Source organism: Tupaia chinensis, unplaced genomic scaffold, assembly GCF_000334495.1.
Source record: "Tupaia chinensis unplaced genomic scaffold, TupChi_1.0 Scaffold147282_1, whole genome shotgun sequence".
In the NCBI taxonomy this organism is placed as follows: domain Eukaryota; kingdom Metazoa; phylum Chordata; class Mammalia; order Scandentia; family Tupaiidae; genus Tupaia; species Tupaia belangeri.
The window spans coordinates 125,469-147,748 of NW_006207133.1; the positions used below are offsets into that span (position 1 = coordinate 125,469).

The 22,280-nt window shown below is 37.0% G+C and overlaps 1 pseudogene; it reads right to left on the minus strand.

Moving 5' to 3' along the window:
• Positions 1-20,227, minus strand: part of LOC102493149 (dehydrogenase/reductase SDR family member 7-like) — a 51,731-nt pseudogene extending 31,504 nt beyond the window's left edge.
• Positions 20,228-22,280: the final 2,053 nt, after the last annotated feature.

Consider the following 22,280-nt stretch of genomic DNA (forward strand, 5'->3'; position numbering starts at 1 on the left):
TGATTGTCTTCTGCTGGGATTAGAGGCAACGAGACCAGAAGCATGGCACATGTTGACACAGACATTTCTGCTCCTGCTCTCTCACATGTGACACCCTTAGCAGGCTAACAACAGGAAGACTCTCGTCATACATGGTCCCTGGGCCTTGGATCCCAAACCATGAACCAACAAACCTCAATTCTTATCAATCACCCAGTTCCATTTTGGTAATTTCTGTTATTAGCAAAAGAATGAACTAAAACAATAGCAAGGACATCTCTTTCAGAAGAATTGACTCAATAGAAAAATTAAACATTTGTCTATTCATTTCTGTTGTAGCTACATTTTTGCATTGAGTTTAATGTTAACACTAGAGCTGCTTATCATAATAGTGAATAGTGAAACACACTTTTCCAATTCTATTTTATGAGAAATAGAGTTGTACTTGGGTTGACTGCACCTTTGAGATATGTTTCTTCCCCATTTTCTGGATTCAAGCGAGGTATATAAAAGTAAATAGAGTATAGTCTCTCTACACGCTAATAACTTGAATAGATAAACATAAGAGGAAAAAGAGTGAGTTGATATTACCGATCCCCTTGAGCTGATAATTATTAAGTAGATTTTATATTTTAGAAAAAGAAAAAGATTAAATGCACTTTGAAGTGTTTATGTTTGCTGGCCTCTAAAGAACTATAACACTAATTAATTGTTTCCTGCCCATTCTTTGTTTGACTGTTGTTTTTAGAAAAATAGAAAAATCTGCCTCTTCTAGTTATGTTTTTACTTAGACTTATTCAGGAAAGGTATTTTTGTCCAAATGTTGTCATTTTGGCCACTAGGACCTCTCTAAAGATGGAGGAATTGCCAATCTGATTTTTCAAATCCAAGATATTTTGTTGGTGGTGACCACTGGCTGTTCAGATTCTAGGTATGGAAATCTCTTTAGGCCTATTGTTCTCACTTTGTTCAGCACAACTGGGCATGCGCAGGTCTGTGCTTCCTCTCACACTGTCTCCACTGGCCAAGAGACTAATTTACTCAGCCTTCAGTCTTGCTATTGTGTTGTTCTATCCTATGTGTTCACCATGTGTCTGGGTGAGAAGGCAAGCTAGAGACATCAACACAGACTCTGGTATCTTAGACTTAAGGGAGAAAAAAATGGGATACAAAAGGTTGCCCCAGACTTTGTAAACTAAGTCGCTTTCTATAATCTATTTATTATCAAAACTCTAAATTTGGTATGGACACTAACTTATCTGTGATTTAGATTCCACATTGTTTCTTATATCCATTAAGATACTGAAGCATCAAAAAAAAGAAAGATATTGAAGCATCAAACTTGAAATAAATTATAAATACAGCAAGTAATGGATTAAGTACAATTTCTTGTTTAGTTTTTCTTTTTGCATAATGAGAAAACTCAGACTTGAGCTAAGAAGCCTAAGGCTGATGAAGATGCTCAATGATTATGCCAGAAATCTGAGAGAAAACAAATAGTGGCACATCAATTCAAAATAGTAGTTACTTTAGGGGATATGACATGGATTGTATTATAGCAGAAACAGCAGTAATAAACATTTATTGATAACATGCCTTTTAACAGGAAGTTATTAAGTGTTTTTCATACATTAAATTCATTAATGTTAATAACAACAAAAACTATAACAAAGAATTACTATTATATGATTCTCACTTATAAGTCAGGAAATGTTCTTCAGCAGCAGTTTCCAAGCCTGGAGTGGTTAAGACAGAGATCGGAAAGGTAGCAGGTACAGTGACAGACATACTCTCTTGCACAGTCAGCAGATATAAATTAAACAATGTATAATCAGAGTCGAAGGCAGAAGTCATAGACAAATTGTGGCTAAGCAGGGATAGGCAAAGTGCAGAGTGAAAGTGGAGTCACTATGGAGTAATTGCCGGTGAACCAGCAAAGGCCTTACCCTCCAGCTTGCTCTAAAAATCTACGTTAAATGATATACTGGGACCAGCAGATGGCATAACGGTTACATTGTTGGACTCCCATGTAGCTTACCACTGTTTGAGTCCCAGGCCCACAACTGAAACTTACGCCGTGTGTGTGTGTGCGTGTGTGCCCAAAATCTCATGAGGAGAAGAGAAGAGAAGGGATTGTTACATGGCCATTGCCCCTGGGGAGTTATTTCTTGCTTTCTGTCTTTCTATTTATCTCTGTCTCTCCAGTGAGTGCAAGTGCCCTTATAGCAAAATTCTCTCTTTTAAAAATATCTCTATCTATCTATCTATCTATCTATCTATCTATCTATCTATACCTAGACGAAGTCTTCAAGTAGAATGAATCATCAGGAATATATTTCCATAATGTAAACTGCACCTGGATAGAATAAGGTGGAGATAATGACAATATTATATTTCCTCTGGATTATGACTTGGAGAGCTAAAATTAAGAGGAAGAGAAAAATATTGCACAATCATTTTATGCAATAAAATCATTAATCCAAATTATCATCTTTGAGAATTTTTTCTGAATTAAAAAATACAATCAACAGAGTAAAAGGACAATCCATGGAATGGGAGAAAATGTTTATAAATTATATATCTGATAAGGAGCTAACACCCACCCTGTATATGAAATTGCAAATCAATGACAGCAACAAAAAAGAGCTATTGAAAAAAACAGATAAAAGATGTGAATGACATTTCTTTAAAGACGATATACAAATGGCCAATAAGAATGAAAAAAATATGCTTTAAATAAATCAAATCAAATGCGAATATAACCCCCAATGAAAAATTATCTCATACTCATTAGACTGATTTCTATAAAAACAACAACTGAAGAAAACAATTGTTGATGAAGATGAGATATTGGAACTTAGTACACTGTTGGTGGGATGGAGAAACAATGAAGTCCCTAAGGAAATAGTATGACAAATGCAAAAAATATGCTTTAAATAAATCAAATCAAATGCGAATATAACCCCCAATGAAAAATTATCTCATACTCATTAGACTGATTTCTATAAAAACAACAACTGAAGAAAACAATTGTTGATGAAGATGAGATATTGGAACTTAGTACACTGTTGGTGGGATGGAGAAACAATGAAGTCCCTAAGGAAATAGTATGACAGTTATTCAGAAAATTAAACAGGACAGACATGTAGTATAGTGGTTAAGGTTGCATGGGAAGCTAGATACCACAAGGCTGACAAACAGGTTGGAAGAAAAAAAAAAAAAAAGCTATGTGTGTGTCATGATGTGCCCAGCATTCTAACAGAGTAGAGAATTAGAGAAATGGGCCAGGTCTCATTCTCTCTCTTTCTCACATACTTGAGCTCTTTGACATACAAAACAAAATGTAAACCATATACAACCATAAGATCAACCAACTTTACTTATGTGTATATGTCCAAAAAAACTAAAAGTGGGAAGTCAAAAAGATATTTTTATGCTCATGTTTGTAGCAGTATGAGTCATAGTAGCCAAAAGGTATCAACAACAATAAAAACTTAAGTGTCCCTCAATAGATAAGCAAGTTGTGGCATACACGTACAATTGAATATTATTTCACTTTAAGAAGTAAAGAAATTTTGATGCATGTTACAGCTTGGTTAGAATTTAAAAACATTTTGCTAAGTGAAATAAGCCAACCACACACACACACAAAATACAGTCATTTAAAGCAGTCATTAGTAGAAATAAAAGAAATGATGTTTTCCAGGGGCTGGGAAGAGGGGAAAATGGGAAGCCATTATTTATTTATTTTTTTAGAGTGATTTTTTGCTATAGGATGCATGTCCTCACCAGAGAGACAGAAAGCAAGAAATCACCCCTCCCAGGGAGGATGATCATGCCACAATTGCTTCTCCTCCATTTTCCTATAGGGATTTTGGGTACATATGCACATGTGCCCTGTATGAGTTTTAAGCTGCCAGGTCCAGGACTCAAACCATGGTCGGTAAGTGGCAGTCAAGCGACATAACCATTATGCCATCTGCTGGTTCCAAGAATTTTTTTCGTACTGGACATAAAATTATCACTCAGTATCACAAGATGAAAAGAATTCTGGAGGTTGGTGAATTTACTTGCCACTACTGAACTACACACTTAAAAATGATTAAAATGATTTTTGGGAACCAGCAATTAGCGTAATGGCTATGTCGCTGGACTCACACGTAGTCAAAAGCAGTTCACGTCCCGGACCCGGTGGCTTAAAACTCACGCCGGGCGCATGTGTGTGCGTGCCCAACATCCTGAGAGGAGAAGGGAGGAGAAGAGATTGTGGCGTGACCATCTCCCCTGGGGGGTGATTTCTCGCTTTCTGTCTCTCTGTCTCTCTCTGTCTGGCGAGCGCACACGCCCTATAGCAAAAACCTGTCCAAAAAAATGATTAAAATTATTTTTAAAAAATAGCCTTATTTGCAATGCTGAAGTAATTAGACTTCTTCCTATTGTCAGGGTATAGTTAGCCACTAAAGTTCATAAGATATTTATAGTTTAGAATAATTCCTTTGTCAACATAAAGGATGAATAGTGAGGAGATTGGCAGTAACTTGAAATCTATCAAACAAATGAAGCTTTTAACCATTATGCTAAATGAAAGAAGTCAATAATAATAAAAATAAAAACCATCACAAATTTATTGTACAAGTCTATCTCTATGAAATGTTAAGAGTGGACAAGTCTAAAGAGTCAGAAAATATATTATTGTTTATTTAGGTTTAGTGGGGCTGAGGAAAGCCAGCTAAAGGGTTTGGGCTTTCCTTATGAGATGATAAAAATGGTCTAAAATAGCATAACTTTCTAAATATGCTAAAAACTATTGAATTGGACATTTTATATATGTGGATTATATATTTATGAATTGTATCTCAATAAAGCCATTAGCAGAAAATATATCTGTGCATGTGTGTGTGTGTGTAGAACTCTTCAAATTCTTTCTAGAGTCTCATGTATTTAATGCCATTGAGTTCTGATCAAAAAGACCTATAGGAAAGCTACCACCAGAAGGTATTTTGAACCAAAAAATTCTAATATTAAGGCAATAAGAGAGAGAGCATCAATCTTCATTTTCATCCTATCTAATTTAAACCTTTATGTGTCATATTTGCACATTCCCTGTAGTCTTGATTTTTCAGGTTGCATGGAGTTCAAACAATCAAAATATAGCTTTTGCCATAGGGCGTGTGTGTTCACTGAAGAGAAACATACAGAGACAGTCAAACGGAAAGTGAGAAATTACCTTCCCCCTCTCCCAGGGGAGATTATCAAATTACAATCCATTCTCCTCCAGTCTCCTCTTGGAATTTTGGGCACACACATGCACCTGGCTTTATTTATAAGAAGTTGGGTCCCAGACTCAAACTGCAGTTGAACATGTGGGAGTCCAGTGCCTTAACTTCTACACCACTTACTAGTCCCCAAGGATGATTTGAAGAGTGGTTTCTGTAGGTAAAATATTTGGAGCAGAACTTAGGAGCAGTGACAATATTTGTTCCTATAAAAGTGTGCTATTACTGAGAATGGAGGCCTAATAGGTGAAAACTACAAGCAAGCGAGACTGTCTTAGTGCCTCACCTTTACCTACTACTTTCTATACTGTGGAAAAGCGAGGGTGGGGACCACAGAGGAGAAGAGGAAGGACTGCAGGAGAAAAAGAAGGTTGTTTGGCACTAAAGCAATTTGTATTAAATCAAAGTTTATAGAGATGAATGAACTTTAATAAAAGGGGATATCTATGCTTCTCTTTATAGCAGGTGCCAAGGAAGATAAATTGTCATTGATCTTGTAGACCTGGGTTAAAGAAAACTACAACAGTACTAGAGTTGGGTTTTGGCCAGAATCTCTTATAGCTTCATTCCGTAGACACACTTGGGAGACATTAGGGTTTAGAAGTTGGAAACTATCTTGATTTTTTAACCTGTCATTGGTATTATGATCTCATCACTTGTCACATATTCTTTAGTTAAAAAAAAAAATAAAATGCATCTTCCTGATACTTTGTGAAGACAGTAAGAACAGTTTTACATTGACATTATCAGGTAACTCCAGGGGGTGAGGAGAGGGGAGTCATGGCTGACAGGAATGTAGAATGCTGTTCTCTATTAATTCATGTAGAATGAAAAAATAATACTGTGGACTTCTCTATGCCAATAATTCAGTTGGCAAAAGCAAGCCTGAAGCAAGCCTGCCTTTTGGCAGTAGAATTTTCCCCTAAGCATTCATTTCTTCCCCTTCGAATAAAGATTGAGGTGTCAGGAGTAACTTGGTGAGAAAGATGTGAAGTGTTTACAGTTTGGTTGGAGTTTCCTTTGTTAGAAAAAAAAAATTACTATTACAGATTAAAAAATTTTCTATCACAACAAAATAATGGTTTTAAAATTGGGACATTTTTAGAAAATAGTACATTTCTGTCTACACTGATCTACATTCTTTGCTTGTCAGAAAGCAAAACTCCAGATCCATTTTGCATGAAGCCTAGAAGGAAAAGTCCTATTGACCTGCTTTTTTTTTTCCCCAGACATCTTAATGTTTGCATTGAATATTCAGCATTTGATACTCATTTCTAATGATGCTATTGTTCTATTACAAGAGTATTTCTCTTTCGCTTTTGGGTATAACTCACCTGATGTACAAACCAGAGCACTAGAATCCTATGAAAGTAAAATATGTGTGCTCATTAATATGTAGAGGAAAGGTAAAGAGTTCTATTGTTTACTATTTCTGCTGCACTTCACTTTGCCAGAGTGTGTATGTGTGTGTGTGTAAGAGGGAGAGAGAGAAAGAGAGAAAAGAAGAAGGAGGAGATAGCAGTCTCCAGTGGGGTACAGCCTTGCAACAATCCCTTCTAAATCCAGTCTAGACTTAGGGCACAGACAAACATCTGCCCTGCATGTTTCTTAAGCCACCAGGGCCAGGATTTGAACTATGGTTGGCCACGTGTGATCTGGCTTCCTAAATCAAAAGACCATGGGGCCAGCTCCCTTTATCTCAATATCTTTATTAACTAGCCTTTGAACTTTTAACTTACCCGCATGTTCAGGCCCTTGGAGTCGCTTCTTGTATACAATGACAGAATTCACTTTATAATTTTGTGTTTACTTTGCCTGCTTTCATGGACAGAGTTTTTCCATGAAATGTTTCTCCACCTTGATTTGTATGGGCTACCACCTAACCTATCAAACCTTATTCCCCAAGTACCAGGTCAGGATTTCTTGAATTTAGTGGTCCCTATGCCCAAACCTTGATCTTTTCAGAAAAGCTTCTTATATTACATGTGTAATCTTCATATGTCCAGTCATATGCATGGACCTACCTATAAAGGCAATTTTAAAATATTTTTGTTCAGTTAGGTGATTAATACTCAGGGATGTCTATACAGAAACCAAAGAGTTCCAAAGGCTTCCAAAGCACATTTAGTGAATTCTCGTCCTTCTATTGAATTAGCTGAGTTGATCAGTGGCCCTGGTTTTGTAAAGACACACCTAATGAATTCAGGTAGTCAGTGATCATTGCGAAGGAAAAGCTTTCTTTGTTTCTCAAGTACACAAAAAGGGCAAGGAAACAACAGTGGAGTAGTAGTATCTGATCACATCTACTATTGTAATTATAGGTAGTCAGGACTGCTGATAGTTTTTCAAGCTTTTGAAGGGCTATGTACAAAGAATAAGCATTTCTTCAGATTTAATGTGTGCCAAGAAGAAAGATCTTCCTTCTCTGAAGATAATGTTTGGGGAGTTTTCATGTTTGTCACTTTCTAGCAAGCGTTTTATATTTCTTTGAGGTAGCTATTATTGTTGTTTGTTTTAAACTTAACACTTGATCATAAAACAAGTGCCTAGCTGGGTATCCTAGCAACTCTGTGCCTTTTTTATTTCTCTCCAGTGCTTATTTATTAGATGCTCTGGAGCCTTTTCTCAAGCTATTAAGGGACACATATGGCTAATCTAGAGCAAAGCACTTCATCTTGGTCTAACTTACTGGAAATCAATATTCATTATCATGGATTATTCACCTCAAAAAGGGACACTCTCGGCCCTGAAAGATGTCAGGAAGCTAGAATAATTCCTAAATGGTGTTAACATAGACACCTCTAGGAAAGCAAGTCCCCAGTGTGGAAAAGGGTGCTGGAAGAAGCAATGTTTCATTCCTGCACAGGGCTTAAACCCCCAGCACTCTGGTCACAGGTTGCAACCCAGACCAGAGACTTAAGAGTTAGCAGATTTAAATGGGTTGCTCTGCCCTGCCTCTAGTCCGTTCTATGATTTCCACCAGAAACTTAAGCTCAAGTTTATCCATGATATACCTAAAGAAAGCAGTATCAGAGATCTGGGGAGACTGGCTGGGTACCCTGAGCCTCTTTGTTTTCCTTGAGGAGTTTACTGAAATCTCATGTTAAAAAGAACTCATGGAAGTAGACATGCATATACAGGGCAAGTCAGAATTGTATTGTGAACACTGTAGCTTACTGTGGGAAAACAGGATCAGAAACACAGCTTCTGAAAAGGCATAGAACTCAAATTCATGACTGTCCAGTCTATGGCAAGGCACATGAAAGTCAACTATTAACTGATCAGAAATTTTAATAGCTGGTTCTTAAATCCATCATTATGAAAAATTAAACTGTCTCAGCCATGGTGGCACAGAGGAGGCACAATGCTTTGCAATACTGGAAGTCATATAAAATATCTGGGTTTGGTACCCAGGTCAATATGTATATTCCAGGCACGTGTGTGCACCTATGACTTGGCTGTTTGGTAGGCACATGTGTGCACCTATGATCTTGGCTGTTGGTAAAGGCTCCAGGAAAGGTTACAGTGTAGGACCCTGTTGAGGGTGTTTATGTTTTTCTCTCATAAAAGAATGAATTAAAGAAACTTAAAATTATATATATATATATACTGCCTGGCAACCTAGTGGTTAAGGAAGCCAGATCCTACATGGCCTAATACGGTTTAAATCCTGGCCTGGCACACGTGTGCTTGCCTAAAATTTTGACAGGATGGAGAAAGAGGGAAAAGATTATGGCATGATCACACTTGGCAGGGGGTGCTTTTTCTGTTTCCCACTCTCACTGTCTGCCTGTCTCTCTGTCTCTCTCTCTGATAAGTACACATGCTCTCTAGCAATTAAAAAATAAGATAAATGATTTAAATTTACATAAAAATACACTAAAGACAAAGAAAAGATAGTCAAAATTATCATTCTCTTATCACTGTATTATATTTTAATAGTATCTATAAAATAGTATCATTTACACCGTGGAACTTGGAAAATACTACACACTAGAGTTTTTTCTGGAGGGGTGAGAATGAAGGAATAACTGTGTTGATTCTCCGGGTGCTTTTGTACATGTCTTATAGGGCGGTTAGTGAAATTACCATCATCATCTAATTACAGAAGCAAAAATAGGAAAGTAAAATGACTTCCTAGAATCAATTAGTATATGACTAGGTACAGGTAGGATTCAAGTCTCCTGATTTGAAGTTCACAAACATAAATTTTTCTCTCTCACACTTCATCTATTTCCTTCTCCTCAGAGGCCAGAAAGCAACTCTTTGGTGATTTCATGTAGCCTGCCAAGCTTGCTCGGCAGAACGTTGTGTGATGTTTGCAATGCATACAGCTGATTCCCGGTTACTCTCTGAGCCATACCTGCCACCTTCCTCAAGGGTAATAACAGCTCCTCTGCCTACCTTCCAGGTTTATTGCAAGAAAGAAGTGAGAAATGGACAGGAGAGAGCTTTGAAATGAATAGAGAGGTGTTAAAGTTTTATGGAGTACTTTTTATTAAATGCTCTTAATTTTTACTGTCATCTCCAACAATAATTAAGCTAGTAGTAAAAGGATACAAACTGTGTTTGTTGCTGAGAGCGAAAAAAGAGACAAGTAAACTGCCGGACATGAATTTTCTGTCATATCCATCCTCTCCTCGCTCAACTATTCAGATTTGTTTTACAGGTATAGTGAGTCTGTGGCTTGAGTTAAAAGAAGCATTAAATGCAAAGAAAAAATCAAATGATTTAGTACTTTTTATTACATCCATATACATAATTTAGCAGAGGGTTGTGACAGTAAAGAGAAAGTGAAAATGAAATTAGGCTGTAGTCAATAGAAAAGGCAAATCTTTCTTAGCGATGTAGTGTGTTTTTGGGGAGGAACGTCCAGGGAGATCACAGTGTAGTTGAGCTAGCTGGGATTTGTAGAACTCAGAACTGATCTCCATTAATCTGGGATTCTGTAAGAAGCAGGTGCCTTACATATATAGAAGACAAAATTACATGAAGTATCTGGGTTTCAGATAGGGCTATTTTATCCCAAAATTAGAAAATGTGCTACCACCGACAGGTAGCACAGTGGTTTAAGGGTGCTGGACTCCCACATGGTTGACCATGGTTCTAGTCTTGAACCTGGTGACTTGCTTTCTCACTTTCTCTCTCTCTCTTGTCAAATTAAATAATAAGTTAAATAAAATAAAATTATTTTTTTAAAAATTAGAAAATATGAATTTAGTTAGAAAATAATTCTTGGCCTGGCCCCATGATCTAGTTATTAAGGGAGGCATATGCCACATGGCAGACTGTGGTTCAAATCTCTGCCCAGATGCCTTGAGAAATATACCAGGCATGTGTACATATGTGGCCCAAATCCCAACAGGACAGAGAGATAAAGGAAAAGGGATTATGCATGAACCAGGATGAATACAAAACCACATTCATATACATGCCCATTCCTAGAAGTTTCATAGCCAAGTGGCAGAAAACAAAGATAAAGGAAAAATCATCAACCAAGTCATAAGTAGAAGGAAAAAATTAAAATTTACAAAATACTGCCAATGCAGCATTTTAAGTCGAGTAAAAACTTTTATTATAAGTCCAAGTAAAAAGAAAAAAAAAAAAGCTTTTTCAGATTAATAAAAACTAGGTCAACTTATTTTAAAAGAAACATTCTTTATGCAAAAAGAATAGGATACTAAATAGAAAATAGGCTACCCATAAATAACTTAAGAGCACTAGATATGGTAAAAGTAAAGGTCACAAAACTCCACTTTTTCCTTATTCTGTTTAATGTTTTAAAGACACTACAAAGTAAATATTGTAGCAATATAAGGGAGGTTTCTAATGTTTGAGGGAATTTCTAAAAGCTCTTGAGAAAAATGAAATTAAAATATGAATTTATTTTGATGCTAAAAGATTTCAAAATCCATGTATAATTTTTTTAATAATTTGCATTTTATATTATCACTTTGAAGACCCCTTATGTTTAGAAATAAATGCATGATAATAATAGCAAGAAAGAAAGAGGGGGGGAAATAGGAGTACATTGTTCTAAATCATTTGCACTGTATTTCCAGGACAAAAGATTTGAATATATACATATATATATGTCTGTGTATGTGTGTGTTTATGGAAGACTGCAATAACTAAAAGATATATACTGTAAAGTATAGAAAAAAACACTCTAAATAATTACAAAAAAGGTAAAATGATAGGCCAATACTGGAACAAAAAAAAAATCAATAACAAATTCACAACAGAGAAGTTCAGAAAATAAAGGAAAAGGAAAAAGTACAGTTGAAACAAAAGATTACCATGATTGTGAGTTTGAATTTAAATATATAAATAAGTACAATAAATGTAAATTATCTAAATAGTCCAAGTAAAATCACAGATGATCAGATTTGACAAGGAAAGCAATACTATATGTTTCTTAGAGATGTGTGGCTTACTGGTTGAAGGGTAAAACTCACATGGTTGACCATATGGCTTGAGTCCTAGACCCAGTGACTAGATATGTACTTCTTGTAAGAAACACATTAAATATAGAGACAGGTTAAAAGTAAAAGAATGAAAATATACCAATTAACACTATTCAAAATGAAGCTGAATTGGTTGTCAAACAAAATAGACTTTAAAATAAGGAAATTTACTAGGGTTAAAGAAGGCTACAACAGAAGGCTATAGCAGTTGGTGTAGTGGCTATGTCGCTGGACTCCCATGTGGTCAACTGCATTTCAAGTCCTTGACCCGGTGGCTTAAACTCACACCAGGCACATGTGTGTGGGTGCCCAAGATCCTGAGAGGAGAATGGAGAAGGGATTGCATTGTGGCCATCCCCGCTAGGGATTTCTCGCTTTCTGTCTCTCTGTCTCTCTCTGTCTTTCTGGCAAGTGCATGTGCCCTATAGGAAAAACCTTTTCAAAAAAAAAAAAAACCTTTTAAAAAAAAAAAAAAAAAAAAAGGCAGCTATATCATACAAATAAAAGGGTTAATTCAATCAGAGGATGTAATAGTTCAAAAGATGTATATCCTTAGTGAAGTTTCAAAATACATAAAAAATTCATTGAAAAGAAAAATGGACAAAAACACAAATAATTGGCAATTTCAACATTCTTCTCTTAAAAAGCAATAGAATGAATACCAATTTAGTAAGGATATATTGAAAGACCAGCTTATGGCCTGGTGGTTAAGGCTGTGTAGTCTTACATGGCTGACTGTGCAGTTTAAGTCTTGGACCTAGTAGCTTGAGAAACAGACCAAATACATGTGCGTGTGTGCCCAAAATCCACACAAGAGGAAGAAATAGAGCAAAAGGGAGTCCAGTGTGATGATTTCCCATTAGAAATACTTTCCACTTTCCCTCTCTCTATCTCTTCCAGCAAGCACACATGTCCTCCAGCAAGTTGTTTTTGAAAACCTAAAGATTATACGGAAGACCTAAGCAACACTATTAAACATTTGTGATAAGACATTTAATGGACATGATATCCAAAAGTTACATAGAAATAAAAGGACTTAGAGAAGACAAGATATTTTATTTTTAAAGAATTATGTTATTGAACTTTAAAAATTTTATGTATTTGTTTATATTAATTTTTTAAATTTTGACCAGAGAGGGACAGAATGTGTATGTGTGGGTGTGTGTATATGCATGAGTGTGTATATATGCGTGTGAGAGAGAGAAAGAGAGACAGAGAGAGAGACAGAGAGAGAGAGAGAAAGACAGAGAGAGAGAGAGAAAGTGAGAAAGCAAGTCGCCAGGTCTAGGACTCGAACTGCAGTCAATTATGTGGGAGTTCAGCCCCCTTAACCACCATGCCACCTGCTGGCCCCACAAAACACATTTTTATCATGAGATTAGACATGTAGATGAAAGGAAAGGATAGAAAATCAAAAAATAGGTCCACATATTGCCAGTTGATTTTTTCAAGTTTATTTGTTTTATCAGTGAGCATGGGCCTACACACAAGAGAGGAGACAAAAAGAGACAGGGGCACTCTCTATGGGGTCTCATCATGCTGCTATCTCCTTTCCTCACCCCAGCTCCTTAGAATCTCAAGCATGCAGGTACACATCCAGAGTATGCTCAAGCCAGTCCAGGAATCTACACCACCAGGCTAGGTTTATCAATTGATTTTCACAAAGACGCTAACAAAATAAGTTGGAATATTTGGGTTTCCATTTTAAAAAAAAATAATAGCAGAACTGAATTCACATCTTGTACCGTTTACTAAAATTAACTCAAGATAGTTTTTAAATTTGTAAAAAATATTGTATAACATTTCTACAAGAAAATGTATGAGAAAATGTTATGTAATTTTGCTTCAGATATAGATTTATTAGGATAGAAACATAAACAAAAATAGTGTATAGCAGATAAATTTTTCTTCACAAAAATTAGAAGTGTCTGCCTTTTTTTTTCCCCCTTAGAGAGTTTTTTTTGTGTGCATGTGCTTGGCAGAGAGATAGAGAGAAAGACAGAAAGTGAAAAATTACTCCCCAGGGGGTAAATACCTTCTTCATTCTCCTCTCAGGATTTTAGGCATGCATGCACTTGCGCCTGGTGTGAGTTTCAAGCCTCTGTGGTCTGGCTAACTGTGGTCTGGCCATGTGGGAGTTCAGCGCCTTAAACACAATGCCACCTGCTGGCCCCAGAAAGGCCTACTCTTTAAAGATATATTTAGAATTGTATTTTAAAAACAATGGACTGGGGAACATATTTGCAAAACATGTGGTAGACATAGGACAGGTATCCAAAATATGTAACAAATTCTTCTACTCTGTAATTATAAAACAACCCATTAAACATGTTGTCAATGTTTTAAATAGACACAGCAGAAAAGATACAGATGACAAATATTCTCTTCATTATTAGTCATTAGAGAAAGACAAATTAAAGTTAAAACAAGATATGCTACACATTTATTAGAATTGCAAATAATAAACAAATAAAAATAAAACAAAATGGTAAGATAAGATATAAAGTACTGGGGAAGACACAGAACAACTGAAATTCTCAAATATTGCTGATGAAAATGAAAATTGTATGGCTTCTTTGCAAAATGTGGCAGTTTCTTATAAAATCACACACATTCACACATTATGAATTATTAATTATACTCATATGTACATATTCAAAAATATTAAAACATATACCACACAAAGACCAACATGCAAATTTTTACAGCAGCTTTATCCCTAATTAAGCCAAATGTGCAATATCCCAAGTGTCCATCAACTGGTAAATGGATAAATATAGTATGACCATATATAAAGTGATCATACTTAGCAATAACAAAGAAAAATCTATGGTTATAGGAACTAGCATGGATGAATCTCAAAATTATAATTCTCAGTAAAAGGAGGAAGAACACAAAAGATCTCCTATTATATCGTTCCATTTATATGATATCCTGGAAAAGGCAGAGTGTAGGAAAAGAAATCCTCTTAGGGGTTGTCAGGAACTGGGGATGGGAATCAGGCAGACTTTGAAGGGGAGGAAGGAACATTTGAGTGTAGACAAAAATGTCAATGGACGTTTTTGAAATCTCATTGAAGTGTGTGCCTAAGATGGATGACTTTAATGTATTGTTATTTACCTTGAGTAAACTGTATTAATGAATATCAAAGGGGAATAAGGAACAGAAATAAGCCTAATATTAAAAAAAATCCTGGCCTCCTTTATGCAATCTGCTAGGGGTTACAAAATAGTCTTATAACTTTAGTTTTGAAATTAAGCAGGGATGGCAACTCTCAACAACAGCTACATGTAGGAATCACCTAAAAAGCTTTTCAAAATCAATATTACCTAGTTTCAGCCGAGATCAATTAAATCATCTTTGTGGGTGACAGTAGCATCTTCAGAACGTTTCCCTAGCAATTTTGATCTAAAAGCAGGGTTGAGAGCTACTAATAATGCTCTGATTCGCAGAATTTTGAATGAATCTGAATCACAGGTCTGCTATTAACGTGTGGTGGTGCTGTGGATCCAGGACAACTTAAGAAAAAGAAAGTGAAACATTTAAGGGACACGAAATTGGAAAATTACCTGTTGGTGATAATATGTGTGGCAAAACCTTTGGCTGAACCTATGTGCAATGTATTCAGGATGGGAAAATTGATTTGGTATTCTGTAATGATACACAGTGATAGAATGTAAAAAAAGAAAAGAAAAGGTTAAATAAAACAAACAAACAAACAAAATACTGATGAGTGAAAGCATAGCTGCAAAGATCTTGTGAGTTCCAGGTAGCTGTGTGAAAACTAAAATTTATCTCTAATGAGGTCTTTAAGAGTAGTTGGTAAGATAAATTCATTTCAAAGATAGCCATTGAGAGCTCTCTGGATTTATGGAAATTCTACAACTGATTTTCAAAAGTGCTATATTGTGCATACAAGTTTGTCATTTTGGAAGATCAAATGTCCAATTAAATCAGTAATCTTGGAATGAGTGATTTATATGAAATAAATTGGCAAAGCTACCTTACCTAATTTTAAAATATTAGACAGCAGCTTATCTAAACACTTCTTCTATTCTGCCTTTAAAAAAATCATCAGAGGGATAAATAGGTGGCATGGTGGTTGGGGTGCTACATTCTTACATGGCTGATTATGGTTTAAATCCTGGACCTAGTGCCTTGAGAATCATGCCATGTGCATGCACGCCTGGAATCCCAGGAGAATGGAGGTGAAGTGACTGTGGCATAGCCGTTCCTTCTTGGGAGATAATTTCTCACTTTCCCTCTCTCTGTCGCTCTCTGGTGAGTGCACACACCCTATGGCAAAAAAAAAAAAAAGAAAAAAGAAAAAAAATCACTTCGATAACTCAGTGATGTAAAAGAAGCTAGATATAAGAACATTAGTCAATACCGTATTGTTCAGTTGCCTATCAACCACCATAGCTATTGTAATCATATTATTCTTGAGCATGTAATAAGCCATTAGTTTTTATAAAACAAGTTGGGCTCAGCCCTCTTCAAAAAGAGCTGACTTAGAGCCTACCCTGTGATAGATGATGTGTGGTTTAAAAAAGAAAAAGGGGCCAGTCTATGGCAGGGTGGGTAAAAGGGGCTGGGTCCAACATGGCTGACTATGGTTTGAGGCCACCAGATTTGGTGGCCTGAAAAACACTCATGGTTAGTGTGTGTGTGTGCCCAAAATCCCTAAAGGAGGGGAGAGATGGAGGAGAAGGGTTTGCAGTGCAACCTTGCCCAATGAGGGGGATGGGGTTCTCTTTCTCTCATGAGCACACATTACCCTATGGCAAATTTTAGAAAAAGAAAGGGAAAGAAAGAAAAAGGCCTACATACAATAGAACACATTAACTGCTGCTACTGCTCAGCAGGCTGAAGCTGCTGCTGCTGCATGGGAGACCCTAAAACCTGTGTGGGAGGGCGGAGCACCTGTAGTCCCAAAGCCTAGAGAGGTTGAGGTAGGAGGGTCATAACTTAGTGAGCTCTGTCTAGGGGAAAAAAGAAAAATAAAAAAGCCATTGCTTTTACTTCAAGGGTTTTAAAATTAAATGGAAAAATGAGACCTACATTTAGAAACTAATTTAAAGATAACAAAATGCACAATACAATTAGATTCCAAGCATGCAACATAATACAAACTGTCAGAGTGCATGGAAAGAAGAGAGCAAATGAGCTAGGGTCATTAGAAAAGTTACACTAACAATGGTCATTAGGCAGGCCTCAATTAACAAGGGAGACTCACAGAACCAATGTTTACAAATAGCATTTTTGCTGGAAAAGGATATACGGTATCAATGGCACAAAGACCGCCTCATAGAGAGGGTCTCAGAGGCAGGGTTGGAGCTCAGTTGGCCTTCTTTGTCAGTGCCATACTAGACACCAACATGTGTGGAACATCTCAGGCTGGAAATGAAAAACACAATCTTCATCCAGGTTTCTTACAGCCCTCCTGGTCATGCAGGCATATTCTTGTTTTACAAATCAGGCACAAAGGCTGATCTTTTCAGGGTGGAGGAGGGCTCATCATGTAAATTGCACAGCAACAGTCTCACTATCATCAAGGTATAATTCTGGTAAGTTGGAATGAACCGCCCCCAAAATTCCTGCATCCTTGAATACAAAGCATCACGATTATTACATTTCATCCCTTCATCATGCAGATATTTCAGCAAAACCTGCCAGGTCAATTCTACACTCATATCACAGAGGTTTTCCAAACCAGGACAGACCTTCATAAAACCAAGACGAGCTGTTTTCACTATAGTTTTTTCCTTAAGTTTCTCTTGGTCTGAGTTTTCTATGTTTTATACACAAGTTCTTGGTGAATAGGCAGAATGATAAAAGCATGAAACTAAGTTGGGATATGGAACACTGAAGAGACTTGACAGGCAAGGACAAGGTTAAGATGAAAGTAGGAGAATTAAAGTTAGATGGGTAAAGTGATCAAGTTACGGATGACCCATTACAACACATACATTCTGCACTGAAAATATACTTCAAGAACTGGACAGCAGTGCAGCAGTAAAATGTGATGCTCTGAAATAATGATCCCCATAGAAAGGTTCCAGGTTTGTGTCTGGAGAACCCGTTTCCCTGGCAGGTATGTGCCCACAGTTTGGGGCTAGCCAAGGCTGGGGTGGATTCTGGTAACAAGATCCTGTGGGTGCACACATTCTCTCTCTCTCTCTCTCTTTTTTCTCTCTCTCATAAGAAGTAATAAACTTTTAAATAATTTCAAATGTACTTCAAATAGAAGGTGATGATGAGTAATCAAGAGTGAAGTTTAACTTGGTGACAACAGCAGATAAAATCTGTATCTAGAGATATAGTATGAAAGAAAATACTCAGTTCATTTCTTCCTTAATATATTTATTAAGTGCATCTATGGAGATGAACTAAATGCTATTCTGGATTCCAGAAATACAATCTTAAGCATTGGCAGGTGGCGTGGTGGCTAAGGCACTGGACTCCCACATAAAGGCCAGCTGTGATCTGAGTCCTGGACCTGGCAATTTACTTTCTCACTTTCTCTCTCTCCTCTCTCTTTTTATCTTTCTCTCTCTCTCTCTCTCTCTCTCTGTGTGTGTGTGTGTGTGTGTGAGAGAGAGAGAGAGAGAGAGAGAGAGTGCACATGCTTGCAGTAAATTAAAAAATAATAATGTAAATGAAATTAAATAAATAATTCTTTAAAAAAAAGAAAGCCAAGATTAATACAACACAAATCTCATCCTTGAAACTCAAGAATTATACTATGTTTATATATGTATAATAATTGATTAAAATAAAAGACACCATTGAATCTAAGTTGATTAAGGTCCCAATAGGATTGCCCATGAAGGGATATCTTTTCCTGGAGTTCAGTTTGATGTTGTTGAAATATTTTTTTCTATGAGTTCTTTAATAGATTTAGATATTGTTATCTGTCTCTTTCCCCTGAAGACCTTGGAAGAAATATTTTTGGCTTCAAATAAGGCTGGTAAAAGTGGTATGGAGAATAATTGTTGCTCCAAGGTCACTTTTGTCATGAAGATGAAAAACACTGGCCCTACACCTGCTCTCTATTACTGGGAACAATTCGGATGTGCCCACTCCCTCCTCCTCTCTGCCATGAGAGTCAATATGAAATACGCTATTAGAAACCAAATTATATTTTATTGATATTCTGCAAATGTAAAACATTTCCCCATAAGTATGTTAATAAAAATTCATTCTTTTAAACAGATGGGAAAAGACTTTTTCCCCACTGGATTGAGCCACCTGCCAGAAATTTTCAATTAAAAAATCTTGTTCAATATTTAAGATGAAAAATGAGGACTAGCACCAGGGAACTAATGTCAGCAAGTGGAGACTATGTAAAACATGCTGCAGCTTTCACGGCAGAATCATCAAACCTTCACAAACAAGAGCCTTCTAACCGCTGAGACTTGTTTTGATCCTCGTTATACATTTCCCTCAAGTCTTCATGGAAAGTAGGCCAACAAAGCTTTCAAACTGATTTAAACAGAGACACACGCACACATGGACACACACACACACACACACACACACACACACACACACGGGGGAAGGAGACTGAGAACATATTCTTGTGAACAGATATGTCACCAAAAAAATTCCTTACTAAGTAATTTCACAGGTAAATGAAGACTCTCATTTACCTACAACTAGAAGAACCTCACTCAAATCACGGCGAAATTTGAATTCAAAACCCTTCTTCATTTTTGGCAGCACCTACTTACAGTCTATCCAATATCTGATACAGAGAGGTTTTTGCTACAGGGCGCATGCACCATCACAAAGACAGAGTGAGACAGAAAGCGAGATAGCATCCTCCTGGGGGGGTGGCCACGCCACAGTCCCTTCTCTTCCATTATCCTCTCTGGATCTTGGGCACACACACACATGTGCCCAGCGTGAGTTTAAGCCACTGGGTCTGGACTTGACCACGATTGACTACATGGGAGTAAAACGATGTAGCCATTATGCCATCTGCTGGTCCTCTGACGTAAATCTTTCTGAGCTTTTGTGGAACTCAGGATCAACGGCCTCTTCAATGATTCCTCCATAACCATGTTCCACACACACACACACACAAAACAAAAACAAAAACCCAAAAACTTCCTTCATCCCTTTCTGCTGAAATCTCCATAACTTAATGGAACTTAGTTCATCTGGTAAGGCCACAGGAGTCAATTGTTAAAGAATTGCAAATGATTGATAACTGTTACTGTATGTGCCAAGTTCATGTTTGAAAAGATCTTAAAGCCAACAGATTTTTTTTACTGAAGTTGAAATTTATATAACATAAAATAACTACTTTGATGTAGAACTTCTAATTCTTTAAAATAATTATCACCTACGTACTTACCATAAACAAACAAAAAACAACTTTTCCCCCTTCAGGCTCCCATCATTAGAGAGCATGCTGAAGCCTTGGCAGTTTGGCATCCTTGTAGGAATGGTTACACTGCAGTCGGGGGCCCAGCTCCATTTTAATTCAGGCTCTGCCATTGTCTAGCTATGTGATTTGGGGAAATTTGTCATGTTTTTCCTCTATATAAAACAAAGGCAATTAATATGCCTAAATTACTGTAAATAGAAGGAGTCCATAAATGGTGAATAGAAGAATGTCTGACATGGTGTATTCACAGGAAGAGTCCTTAAAAATAAATAAGAGCTGTCATAGTTGTTCAGTATACTAGTGACTCCTACTATCCATACTAAGCATCTTTTAAAATTTATTTTTAGATTTAAAATTTTTATTACATTTAATCACTGTGTGTCTTTACAACATACAAAACTGTTTTTCCCAGTATGAATGCAGTGCAGACTAGTCAAGTCAAAGATATTACCATATACATTATCAACAGATAGCTTTTCATTTTTGTGTCTATTAAATGTTTCTTTTCCTGATTCATGTTCTCCCACTCCTTACCATCTTCCTCCTTCTATACTGTCTCTAGCATCTACAGCTGCCCTCCCTGCTATCATACCTTCCTGCCTTTCTGTTTGTGCCATAGCATGCAGACATTCGGTATAGCTTAAACAGGGACATATTGATATATATGCTTTTTAAAAATTTATTACTTAGGCTAAGAAGTGGCCAATTTCAGAAGGAGGCCTCTAGTTGGGCTTCCCCACTATAATCATACTGTAATTATATTTACTATATCTTATATCCATCAAGATTAAAGAGAAACAGAACCACAAGGAGATATTACATATATGTACATGCACACACACACACACACACACACACACACACAGCATCAATATTCTCTATTACCCTAAAGATTCTAAATTTACTGACTCTCAGAATTATTTTCATTTCCATCTTACCCAACAGAGGAGAAACTAAGTGGTATTAAACAAGTAAGGGGAACCAGCAGTTAGCGTAATGGCTATGTCGCTGGACTCCCACATAGTCGACCGCGGTTCGTGTCCCGGACCCGGTGGCTTAAAACTCACGCCGGGCGCGTGTGCATGCGTGCCTAAGATCCCGAGAGGAGAATGGAGGAGAAGGGATTGTGGCGTGACCATCCCCCCTGGGGGGTGATTTCTCGCTTTCTGTCTCTATGTCTCTCTCTGTCTGGCGAGCGCACGCGCCCTACAGTGAAAATCTCTCAAAAAAAAACAAGTAAGTAAATAAACACGTGTATTTTAAATACCAAGTCATAGTAGCTGTATGTTGATTTATTAAATTTTGGCATGTTTCTCTTTTTTCCTCAGGTCCTTAACCTGGTATTTAAAATGCTTGCTATTGTTTATGGTAAAAGTTAATTATACAATTGGACTTTGCAATGCTTAGGACACAATAAATATCTTAAATTATTTATTTATTGTTTTGGAGAGGTTTTTGCTATAGGACGTGTGTGCTCGCCAGAAAGACAGAGAAAGACAGAGAGACAGAAAGCAAGAAATCACCCCCCAGAGGGGATGGCCATGCCGCAACCCCTTCTCCTCCATTCTCCTCTCGGGATCTTGGGCACGCATGCACACGCGCCTGGTGTGAGTTTAAGCCACCGGGTCCAAGACTCGAACCACAGTCGACTACATGGGAGTTCAGCGACATAGCCATTAAGCTAACTGCTGGTCCCTTAAATTATTTTAAAGACTTTTTCTTTGTGAGAAAAAAAAATGCCAAAAACTAGTTAATTATGAGGATGCTAATGAAAATAGTGAAAATTTAAATGTTATCAGAGGGAAGCAATAGAGGCTTTTATTCCTGAAAATATCACATGTCATTTTGCATGGGAAGGCATGAAAAAAAGGTACATTGACATCTTTAAATGGATTCCTTCATTTTGCTGCGAGAGTAAAAGTAAATTCAAAGAGAAACTGTAGAGATAAGGCCTGAATTTTTTTTTTTTTTTTTTCCTGAGAGAGGTTTTTGCTCTAGGGTGCATATTCTCACCAAACAGAAAGATAGAGACAGAAAGTAAGAAATCACCCCCCAGGGCTGATGGCCATACCACAGCCCCTTATTCTCTTCTGAGGGTTTTGGGCACACATGCACAAGCCCCTGGCGTGAGTTTTAAGCAGCTGGTCCTGAGACCTGAACCAG